The sequence below is a fragment of the Schistocerca nitens genome, chromosome 1, assembly GCF_023898315.1.
Source record: "Schistocerca nitens isolate TAMUIC-IGC-003100 chromosome 1, iqSchNite1.1, whole genome shotgun sequence".
NCBI lineage: Eukaryota > Metazoa > Arthropoda > Insecta > Orthoptera > Acrididae > Schistocerca > Schistocerca nitens.
This window is the reverse complement of record NC_064614.1, coordinates 408177500-408189755: the sequence shown is the minus strand read 5'-3', so window position 1 is coordinate 408189755 and position 12256 is coordinate 408177500. Positions and strand designations below refer to the sequence as shown.

Here is a 12256-nt window from a genome sequence, read left to right as displayed (position 1 = left end):
ACTAGAGCGCACTCCGCAACATCAAAGTTCTCCAGCCATCGGATCACGCAAATCTTCAAGGGCAAACGTTCCGATTCAATGGTCCAAATATACGAGGTGCATTCAAGTTATAAGGCCTCCGATTGTTTTTCTCCGGACTGGAAAGAGATAGAAACATGTGCATTATTTTAAAATGAGGCCGCGTTCATTGTCAATACGTCCCAGAGATGGCAGATAGAATTTTACCGCCAGCGGCGAGAATGAGAACTGTTTTAAATACTTAAAATGGCGACGCTTTCCTTACTTGAACAGCGTGCAATCATTAGTTTTCTGAATTTGCATGGTGTGAAAGCCATTGAAATTCATCAACAGTTGAAGGAGACATGTGGTGATGGAGTTATGGATGTGTCGAAAGTGCATTCGTGGGTGCAACAGTTTAATGAAGGCAGAACATCGTGCGAGGTGTGACAACAAACCGAAACAACCTCGAGCTCGCACAAGCCGGTCTGACGACATGATCGAGAAAGTGGAGAGAATTGTTTTGGGGGATCGCCGAATGACTGTTGAACAGATCGCCTCCAGAGTTGACATGCCTATGGCTTCTGTGCACACAATCCTGCATGACGATCTGAAAATGCGAAAAGTGTCATCCAGGTGGGTGCCACGAATGCTGACGGACAACCACATGGCTGTCCGTGTGGCATGTTGCCAAGCAATGTTGACGTGCAACGACAGCATGAATGGGACTTTCTTTTCGACGGTTGTGACAATGGATGAGACGTGGATGCCATTTTTCAATCCAGAAACAATGCGCCAGTCAACTCAATGGAAGCACACAGATTCACCGCCACCAAAAAAATTTTGGGTAACCGCCAGTGCTGGAGAAATGATGGTGTCCATGTTCTGGGACAGCGAGGGCGTAATCCTACCCATTGCGTTCCAAAGGGCACTACGGTAACAGGTGCATCCTACGAAAATGTTTTGAAGAACAAATTCCTTCCTGCACTGCAACAAAAACGTCTGGGAAGGGCTGCGCGTGTGCTGTTTCACCAAGACAACGCACCCGCACACCGAGCTAATGTTACGCAACAGTTTCTTCGTGATAACAACTTTGAAGTGATTCCTCATGCTCCCTACTCACCTGACCTGGCTCCTAGTGACTTTTGGCTTTTTCCAACAATGAAAGACACTCTCCGTGGCCGCACATTCACCAGCCGTGCTGCTATTGCCTCAGCGATTTTCCAGTGGTCAAAACAGACTCCTAAAGAAGCCTTCGCCGCTGCCATGGAATCATGGCATTAGCGTTGTGAAAAATGTGTACGTCTGCAGGGCGATTACGTCGAGAAGTAACGCCAGTTTCATCGATTTCGGGTGAGTAGTTAATTAGAAAAAAAATCGGTGGCCTGAGAACTTGAATGCACCTCGTACAGAGCTAGTCTGGGATGGAAATCCTTAAATAGATTTTACAAGGCATGTACAAACTGAATTATCATCCAGAGTGTTTCCTTTATTGCGGACTTGATTAGCAGAAAAATATGGAGAGGGGGCTTGCAAGTTCGTCAAAGAACAGCAAGAAAACATAACGTGAAGACAACAATAACAGCTGAACAGGGTTTATTACGTTTCTAGGTACGGAGGGATACATACAAAGCGACATTATCAATTTACTGCATATCAAGTAAAACCATATTTTAAAATTAAGCGGGTAAATCATTCCTCTACAAGTAAATCAACATGTACGCTGCTACAGAATCTAGACTTTAAATTAAAATCGGTATATGTACAATAGAAGGTCTACCAAGTCCTAAAGCACTTCGGAAATTTTACACACAGGAGAGAGCCTAAGCTGTAAAGTAACTGGGAGGCCAAGTCGTTCATAACCGGCAGACTTCGTAACTTAGAATTCGTGGATGGGACACGAGAGCAAGTAACCAATAGCAGCCGATAGATGATAGAGAGAGAGAGAGAGAGAGAGAGAGAGAGAGAGAGAGAGAGAAGGTTGGTTGGTTGGTTGGTTGGTTTTGGGGAAGGAGACCAGACAGCGTGGTCATCGGTCTCATCGGATTAGGGAAGGATGGGGAAGGAAGTCGGCCGTGCCCTTTTAGAGGAACCATCCCGGCATTTGCCTGGAGTGATTTAGGGAAATCACGGAAAACCTAAATCAGGATGGCCGGACGCGGGATTGAACCGTCGTCCTCCCGAATGCGAGTCCAGTGTCTAACCACTGCGCCACTGAGAGAGAGAGAAGAAGAAGCCTCATGGTAAGGAATAAGCTAGAACGAAAAGGTGGCGAAGCCTTCAGAACTTTGGTCGATAAGCCTTAATATCTTTCGTCTTTATAATTGAGGTGCTGTACTGGACATGTAAAATTAGCTAGAAACTTGCAACAGGTTACTGGAGTAAGACTGGTTGATACGTCTTGTCATTCATAGTTTCTTAAAGGGTCAACCAACACAGCGCTACTAATAATATCGTAATTAACGCCGATTGTTGCTTTGCAGAGACAGTGTTGTCAAACGTGCCTCGTTCGATTTTCAAATCACACTGTCTGTCAGTAGTCAGTGTGCTCGGCTCACCTGTTGAATTCAATTCTGTGCACGTGCGGGGCAAAATTTTATAAACTGACAAGGTAGGTAACACTCATTGTGTCATATTTCATTATGCGTAATAGTGATGGGCTAAACTGCGATTTTCCGATATCAGTGATTTCTGTGAATGCTACTTTTCAGTATCTGTTATTCTTAACTGCGATTTGTCGCAGTTAAGAGTCGCAGTTAAGGAGCATAGGTCGTGTATCCCTCCGCCACTGCTATTTCTGCGATTTCTGCTACTTCCGCGATTTCTGCTACTTCTGCGATTTCTGTGACTCCTGCTACTTCTGCGATTTCTGTGACTCCTGCTACTTCTGCGATTTCTGTGACTCCTGCGATTTCTGCGACTTACTACTGTATGAAAAAGTTACATCTGTCAACACGGAAAATTGCATCGCAACAAACCTGTCATTGGCAAGTATGTTTTACGTTTTTTCTTCCGTTGGCTTTAATTTTGTATTAAAGAAACAACTGTGAAAATATTAATAGTGTAATTAATATGTAAGTAGCCGTACAGTACCGTAATAGTTCGTATTTAGAAAATGAATTCTAACATATTGTTATGTTCACAGGTACCTGAACTACATTTCAGTCACTCAGTAAAGTGATAACTGAAAATATCATTGTCAACAGATCTGAAGAAATTGCCACTGCATCTTTAGACCGTTTTCGTCAGACGAGAGGTTAGTTTCTAAGCGTTTCGATGGACTTAATTACTTCAGTGAGATCGTTCTTGCAAATGTGATATTCATTATAGCAAATATTAGCAATCTACTCTGTCAATTATACTTCTAGTAATTAATGACAGCAAAAATTGTTTAATAATCCTTGTGTTTTTGCAGACACAGTTCTGACTCTGATTACTGGTTGCTGTACGTATCTATCCACATCAAGGCTGTTGGGAGGGACTCGTGAAGATTCAAGACAGCTCTTAGAGGATTTGCAGTTTAAAAGTGAAACAATTGTGAAATAAGTGTGTGAATGATTAAGCTGTGTTTTATCGAAGTTGTTGTGCGATTTTAAAGGAATAATAAATGTCAAATACAGTGAGTGAATAATAAAAATCTCATTTTCCACATGTTTAAGCCGTCCTATACCCATAATTTTCCGCCACTTACTTATTGGTAAACACTTGTTGGAGAGCGACATGCCCCCCCCCCCCCCCTTTCTCCACAATCTTGGTGTGACACTGACCTGTAACATATCCCGAAGTCTACAATATGCATTTTGAGGCTGTTGATATGAAAGTGGGAAGTACAGATCTTCCAGTTAAATCAGGAATAGCTTAAGTGCATTACTTGAAAGTAACACAGGAAAAGCTTACTTATGTAGGTGGTAGTAGTGTCGGCAAAAAGTTCTTGTGTGTGAAGTTGCCATGTAGAACACCAGGTGTAAAACTTTTCTCCCGAGTCTTGAACTGTGTCGTAACAAAAGTGAGGCATTCATATGACTGTTTTCATTTCTCTACACTTATACAGATGTCTGAGTTCTGCTGTGTTAACATTGCAAAGTCCTGTAGGCATGTGGAGTATTAACCAAAACTGTCATATTGGAAGCAGAATCAAACACATTTGTTACGTTACTTGATATTTTCAGGAGAAAACGGCAATGTTGCTTCTTATTAATATAATACATTCAGAGTCACAGCAGTATTTGACCAACCATAACTGATGCTGAATGTGCATGTCGTCATATTATATGAAAGGCTTATTTCAATAGTGGTACAAGTCCATTACCTCCACTTTTCTGTCTATAATGCTTCTGAAATTAGTGATCCAAACAAACATAAATAAAGGTTCATCTCTAGCAAGAAGCCATATGCTTGAATATTTCTGGTATCTCAACTGCAGATTTTTCAGCGCTCATTTAACTTTACGACTCTATATCTCAAAATTAACAAAAATGGACTTGTACCACTATTGAAATAAGCCCTTCATATGCACACACAGCACATCGATCTCGTGAGGAACAAGGCTCTCACAACGAAGTACGTACGTCGGTCAACAGATGACACTAGGAAAAGTATGTTAACTGCGCTTTTTAGTTGCTACTTGCGACTCTTAGTTGCGATTTGTCACAGAAATCGCAGTTTGACTCGGTAGCGAATAGCGTAGTATGAACTTTGCTCAACAGATGGCAGTGCTAACTGCGCTTTTTAGTTGCTACTTGCGACTCTTAGTTGCGACTTGTCACGGAAATCGCAGTTAGACTCCATAGCGTACCGCAGAGATGGGCGTAGTACGAACTTTGACCCACAGATGGCACTGTTAACCGCGCTTTTTAGCTGCTACTTGCGACTCTTAGTTGCGACTTGTCACGGAAATCGCAGTTAGACTCCATAGCGTACTGCAGAGATGGACGTAGTACGAACTTCGGCCAACAGATGCCACTGTTAACCGCGCTTTTTAGTTGCTACTTGCGACTCTTAGTTGCGACTTGTCACTGAAATCGCAGAAAGCAGTGCTAAATTCGACCAATAGATGGCTCACGTCTTTGAATGTGAACTACTACTTGCGACTGCTAACTGTGACTGAAATCGCAGTTAGATTTTGTAAAGTTGCTACTGTGATATCTGTGACTTCTCAGTCACTGCGATTTCTAACAGATACGCGATTTCCTGCCCACCACTAATGCGTAATAACGAGGCGCAGCCTTATTTATATCCATCGTTCTTCTTTCTCCAATAAAGGTTGCCCACCAACAACCACTGCGACTGCGCCATGTCGATTGGTTTTCAAGATAGCTGGCTTTCAGATCCAGCATTCAAGGACTGGTTGGTGAAAGTACCTACAGACCTTTATAGTGCTAAATGTGGATTATGTCCAGGGACCCTTATTAACATCCATACTTTGGGAAGATCGGCTCTTACAAGACACATGACAAAATCCAAGAAGCACGTCGCGAAAGCAGCTGCCATGAGAAGCACAGCAAGTTTGTATGTCAACACCCGACCGGCGGCGACCACTTCAACCCAGCAGACAGATTCTACTTCCACTACCACATCTGCGGATTCAGCTGGGTCAACAACAGTGGCGTTGGCCGCTGAAATTGTTGAGCCTCCGCAGAAGGATGTCGCTGCAATGTCAAAACCCGGGGATAAAATGAAAGGAATTGATCGAATGGCAATAAAGGACGAAGTAACAAAGGCGGAAATACTGTGGTGTTTGGAGTGCATCGTTTCACACAAGTCACTGCGACGTGTTGCTTTTCCCCGCAATGTTCCCCGACAGTGAAGTGGCCAAGAGCACGCGTTTACAAAAGGACAAAATCGGTTATATCGTGCAATATGGACTAGCTCCCTTCTTTGAGTCTGAAATTAAATCTGACCTCGTAAACGTATCAAGGATTGTTGTTTTTTTTTGACGAATCCTTGAACAAGGTGTGCAAAAGAATCCAGATGGACATTTTAGTGCGTTATTGGGACATTAAAACAAATCTAGTGTGCACCTGTTACTACGCATCGGCTTTTCTAGGCAGTTCGACAGCAGCTAAGCTACTCGAGTCCTCCAAGAAAAAAATTCCCGGCGAAGCAATGAAAAACTTTTACAAGTATCGATGGACGGCCCTAACGTCAACTTCGCGTTCTTAAGGGAACTTAAAAATTTTTTGAAAGAAATTGAAGGAGTATACACCGTTTTACTGGAAATTGGAACGTGTGGGCTTCACGTTGCTCACGGCGCCTTCAAGTCCGCAATTCAAGAAACACAGTGGATGATAATTCAGTTTTTATGTGCCTTGTACAATCTTTTTAAGGATGTCCCTGCCAGAAGAGCTCTGTATATTTCGACAACGGAATCGGAACTGTTTCCCTTAAAGTTTTGCGCGATCCGATGGCTGGAGAATGTGGAAGTTGCTGAGCGAGCTCTAGTAATGCTTCCGTTTCTGCGAATATTTGTTGGAAAACTGGAAGAAAAAAACAAACCAAAATGTGCTAGCTACAGAGTAGTGGAGGATAGCCTCAAGGACAAGCTACTTGGTCCGAAAATTGCCTTTTTCAAGACTCTTGCTGGAGACTTGACACCTTTCCTAAAGGATTTCCAATCCGATTGGCCGCTAGCACCGTTCCTGCACTCTGCTTTGACAAAGATAATGGAGACAACAATGACACGATTTGTCCAACCGACGAAGATCTTGCCGTCAGTTAATTTGGAGAAAGAATCCAATCTTTTGGGTGTGAACCACGTCAAGATTGGGTTCACCGTCAAGAATGAATTCAGAAAGTGCAGGTCTCTCACAGCCCTTGAAATTGCTAAGTTCCGGAGCGAATGCAGAAGAGGAATGATCAAGCTCGTGTCAAAGTTGATGGAGAAATCTCCCTTACACTTTAGGTTGACAAAAGCTGTAAGCTGCTTTGATCCCACAATAGCGTGCAGGGAGGCTGGTCCCAAACGATTTCATCCCTTTCTACAGATTTTGGTGGAGAGCAATTGGATGAACGGTGTATGTGCCGATAAAGCAGAAGCGCAATACGCTTCTGTTGTAAAGAAGAACTGCAAAACAAAATTCGAAACATTCAACAAAAAGGAGCAACGGCTGGATGAGTTCTGGATGAAATGTCTCAAGAACCAGAATGCAACGTGCCACGAGCTGCAGAAGGCAATGGAAATCGCGCTCACTTTGTCGCACGGTCAAGCAGCTGCGGAGCGAGGATTCTCGGTAAACAAAGAGTGTCTCTTTGAGAATATGAGGGAACAATCTGTAGTGAGCAGAAGACTGGTGTACGACGCCGTCAAGACACACGGCGGAGTCCAAGGAGTGCCTATAACAAAGTCCCTTATACAGGTACACTCTGTAAGAAACTCACGAGATCGATATGCTGAAGACCTCAAAAATCGAAACGACGAGTCATCCAGGAAAAAGGATCATCTGACTAAAAGGAAGATTGTTGACGCAGAAATAAGACAGCTTAAAGAGAAGAAGGCAAAACTTGAGGGGACCATTCAAAACGCTCAGATAGAGCGAGAATCTATTACAGAACGAATCAATGCTCTCGCACACAGCTCCAAGTGAGTTATTCTCAAAGGTCAATTCCTAAATTACAGTATTAAACATGGTGCTTCCTTCTAAATTATTTGAAGTATTGTCTAATAATAATGAAAATGTTTCTTTAATAAAATGTTTTTAAAAACAAAAGAATATGATAGCGTTATTTTAAACTGCTAACTCCCACAGATGTTTAAATATACATTTCCAACAATAACTTTCGTGATTAAAAAATATTTGAAAAATAAACCTAATTTAAGAAATTAAGTATTAAAATAAAGACCGGAGCTAAAATTTAGCAACACGAAAATCCGAAAAATAAAGGACTGTAAAAATGCACAAAATATTTTACGGAAAAAAATCTCTTATTATTCTAAAACGAAAGACAGTAATTAAAGGTCTTTAACAACGATTAAACCGCAAGCTTTTGTATTTAAATAAAAAATAATAATATCAGAAAAATTGAGGAATGGAAGAGGTAAAAGACATACTTGTCCTTACTGAAAGCAAATTTTAGAGCGGGGAATATAGTAGCTGCGCTTGACACAGGTTTTCGCTCTAAAACTGGACTAATTTCGTACGAGAGCAAGGTACGGAGCTCCCGCTACCTGTCGCGTGACTGGTGCTGCCGTCTGTTGTCCATTTATAGGATTAGAAAGAAGTAGTAGCGAACGTTAGAGCTGTTCGGAGACGAAGATCCAATTCACCGGCAAAAAAGTAGAAAAGAAGAGCTGGTATTGCTCTGCATGCCAGAACACTTCGTCTTTTCTATACTACAGAAAAGTCGAAGTGCTCTGGCATGAAGAGACTTGTGACATTACTCAGTAACATATTACTCACTTTTTTTGAAGGTCAATTACACTTTTTGCCATCGATTGCATAATTTTTTATCTATGGAAGAACAACATCAAATATTACAACTAACTTGAAGCTCGATCTTTTTTTAACGTGTGTTACACGTTAAGTCATATCAAATACAAATGTGCGGTAAAATTTTAAATAGTGACATAAATGACTCATCTTCTGGGTCCGAAATTTTTCAAATGACTGATCCTGAAGTGTTACCGGTACGTTTTGAATGAGAGTTATAACGCCCTGTGATTTAAGAAATTCACTGCACATTCTCACACGTAACATACATCGTCTTGCCTGAAGTGTTACCGGTACGTTTTGAATGAGAGTTATAACGCCCTGTGATTTAAGAAATTCACTGCACATTCTCACACGTAACATACATCGTCTTGCGTGGAAATTTACTTTGAAAGTAACGCTTCTCAAGTCACTATTCGTAATATTTTCCAGTGATCTGTTAGAAATGTAAACAATTGCGACGCAAGCACATCGAATGCACGTTAGTTGTTACGGACGTACTGCATAATCTTCGACCTAAAGCCTTTGACACTTTACGGTGTCGGCAAACTGGTCTGTGCATTGTGTAAATTACTCATTTTCTACGCAACTAAACTTTTATTTTGGTGTTATTCTCTGATTTATGTTTCATTGCTGCAGTATTATTCAGCAGTAGTGGGCTAAAGTTCTTTGTCAGCGTATCAGATCTTACACGTCAGAACCTACAAAAATTTAACTGAAATCTAAAAGAATGAAAAATCCAGGAATTCTAAAAAATTCCCGGGTTTTTCTCGGATCTCCCGGGCCGTATACACCCTGTCTCACATACCCAATTCTTCCACCACTCCCAAGAGCCAGCCACAAAGGAATGTTCTCTTCATCACCCAGTACAGGAGTGTCCTCTTTGTCACGCAGTACCACCATGGACAGGAACAACTGATCCACATCCTTCACCAGGGCTTTGATTACCTATTATCATGCCCTGAACTGAGGGACATCCAACCCAAGATACTTCCCTAAAGTGGTGTTCTGTCACCAACCCAATCTCTACAACATCCTAGTCCACCCCTATCCCAGTCACAATGGCAACCTCTTGCCGCAAGGATCTCATCCCTGTGGCAGACCCAGGTGTGAGACCTGCCCAATCCAACCATCCAGCACTTCCTATTCCAGTCCTGTAACAGGTTTATCCTACCTCATCACAGGCTTGGCCATCTGTGAAAGCTGCCATGTAATTTACCAGTTCCTCTGCAATCACTGCATAGCTTTTTATATTGATGTGTCTACCAAGCAGCTGTCTACCAGGATGAATGGCCACTACCAAACTGGGGCCAAGAGCAAAGTAGACCACCCTGTGGCACAACAAGCAGCTGAACATAAAATACTTGATTTCAATGGCTGCTTCACTACCTGAGCCATCTGGATCCTTCCCTCCACCACCAGCTTTTCTGAACTGCGCAGATGGGAGCTACCCTTACAACATGTTCTCTGCTCCTGTAATTATTCCAGCCTCAATCTACGGTAACATACTGTTCCCACACCCTCCACCCAACAGTTTTCACCCTCTCTGTCCTATCATCTCCTACCCATTCTCATCTTCCAACCTCTTTATTTCCCACCCTATGCCAACGCACGCACCCACCCACTGTTCCCCTTTTTCCCCTCATCTCCCAGCCCCACAAGCTCCTGACAACACTGCACCTGTTGGCATTCTAGTCTCTGCACACTCTACCAGACAGCATTCATCTCTCTCCCCACCCGTACACTATTATCCCTTCCCCTTCCAGAAAGCTTGCATCCCATGTGTAGTTGCAGTCTGGCCCAAGGTGCTGGAGTTGGCAGTTATGAGTGCTTGCTTGTAAGTATGAATGTTGTATGTTTCTCTTTTGCTGGTGAAGGCTGTGGCCAAAAGCTTTATGTAGGTGTCTCTTAATTGTGCCTGTCTGCAACTTAACATGTCTTCTTTACTGCAAGAAGCAATCTGTCCTTTCCTGTACTGTTGATATTCCTATTTGGTGTTTCCACTATTTGATTTTGTGTGTGTGTTTTCTTTGTCAAAGAAGGCTTTGGCCAGAAGCTATAATGAATAACAGTCTTTTCATTGTGCCTGTCTGAAACTCAGCACATCATCTTTATGGTGACTAGCAATCTCTCCTTTTACTAAGACTGTTGAAAACTGAACAATCTTGGATAGCTTGTAAGCACATGTTGTAAACATGATTAACATACATAGTAAAGACGTGTGTGTGTGCTGAAAACTGCTCATCATTCATTACTCTCAAAAAACTTGGATTATATAGTAGAAATATGGGATGCAGCATCACAAACTCAGTCCACACGTTGCACAAAACAGCCTTCAGAATTACTGTGGCCTGTTCAATCCTTTTCCATTTACATATTTGTTGGTTTAGTTTCTCTATCACATGGGTGTCAATGCTCCACAGATTAAACAGAACACCCGTAAGCAAACTAAACTGACCACAGGAGCTAAACACAATGAAACGGGTAGCAGTGGAAAATAGTAATGACACCCATGTGATAGAGAAACTAAACCAACAAATATGTAAATGGAAAAGGAGTTTGCATATTTGTGTGTCCCCGCATGGTATGATTGACTGTGAATGGTGGTGCTTGTGGTTGTTGGTTTCCTGAATATTGTGAAGTCATGAGTGTCATTTCTTCTTTGTACAGGGAGATCCAGAAAATTCCGTGTGTTGTCATTTCAGTTTCTTATGTAAAGTGAATTTTTGGCTGTAATTTTTTAATTTCATTGAGTAGCTGTTTTATGTGTGTATGCGGTTCATCGATCAGGCATATTATGTCATTGACATAATGGTACCAGTATATAACTTTATAATTTTTTTTTGTTTTATTATGTGCCTGAGAATCTTGTTCTTAAAATTATTCAAGAATTTGTTGGTTATGGGACCACGAATTGATGATACTATTGACAGTCCTACATGTCACAAATAAAATTCTTTGTTGAACACAATGCAAGAAAAACATGAGATGCAAAGCAAAAAACTTAACAGAATAATAAACAGCACTAGTACACCCACTGCAAACAATCACTACAATCAAACATATAATTTCCATAACAGAATCATCAACCTAAGTGACGTGATACTCATCAAACAAGAAAAGTGCCTTCCAGAAAAAGGATTACGACACACACACACACACACACACACACACACACACACACACACACGACAACAGAAGACCTCACAACAGAGCCTGAAAACATAATAAAGGAACAATAAAGACTCAGCTCACCAAATTTTAATGGTAACTTAACACGACAATTAGTAGTTGGAGAAGTAACATAAAAAAGTGGAACACACAAGTCCATCATAATCTCCGATAATATAAAACCTGAAGAATCACATCCAAGAAAATAAAACAAAAACAATACTATGCCATACTAATAAAGGCAATATACTGGTGATCATGAATGGAAAGGAACGCACAGATAAGCACTGGATATTCTGAAGGACAATATCACCAAACTGACATGTGGCACAACACCAGTGTACCAGGAAAATGTCCAACAAACACTCTGAAAAACATTACAAATACATACCTGAGAGTCCAGATAAAAAGAATGGTACAAAAGGTCCAAAGATACTCATTCTACTGAAAGGACACAAAGTATTCCATTAAGACCAGTCACTAAATAAAACACACACTTTTAAAAACAATTGGAACCTAGAAAACGCAAAGGAATTAATATACCGAATCAAGAATATAGGCATCCCTGGCACTGCAAGCCTTATATCATTTAATGTCACACCGACATACTCTTGAATTATCTACAGGCCTACATCTACTACTACTACTACTACTACTACTAC

The 12256-nt window shown here is 41.5% G+C and overlaps 1 protein-coding gene and 1 long non-coding RNA gene across 2 annotated transcripts in view; one reads left to right on the top strand and one right to left on the bottom strand.

Annotated features, from left to right (window-relative positions):
• The window catches only part of LOC126249616 (replication factor C subunit 5), a 113660-nt gene that overhangs the window by 34954 nt on the left and 66450 nt on the right, over positions 1-12256 (bottom strand). The window lies entirely within an intron of this gene.
• Positions 2879-3609, top strand: LOC126249626 (uncharacterized). The gene is made up of 3 exons (XR_007545633.1): positions 2879-2988; positions 3143-3253; positions 3413-3609. It is a non-coding gene; the product is annotated as an uncharacterized LOC126249626 (long non-coding RNA).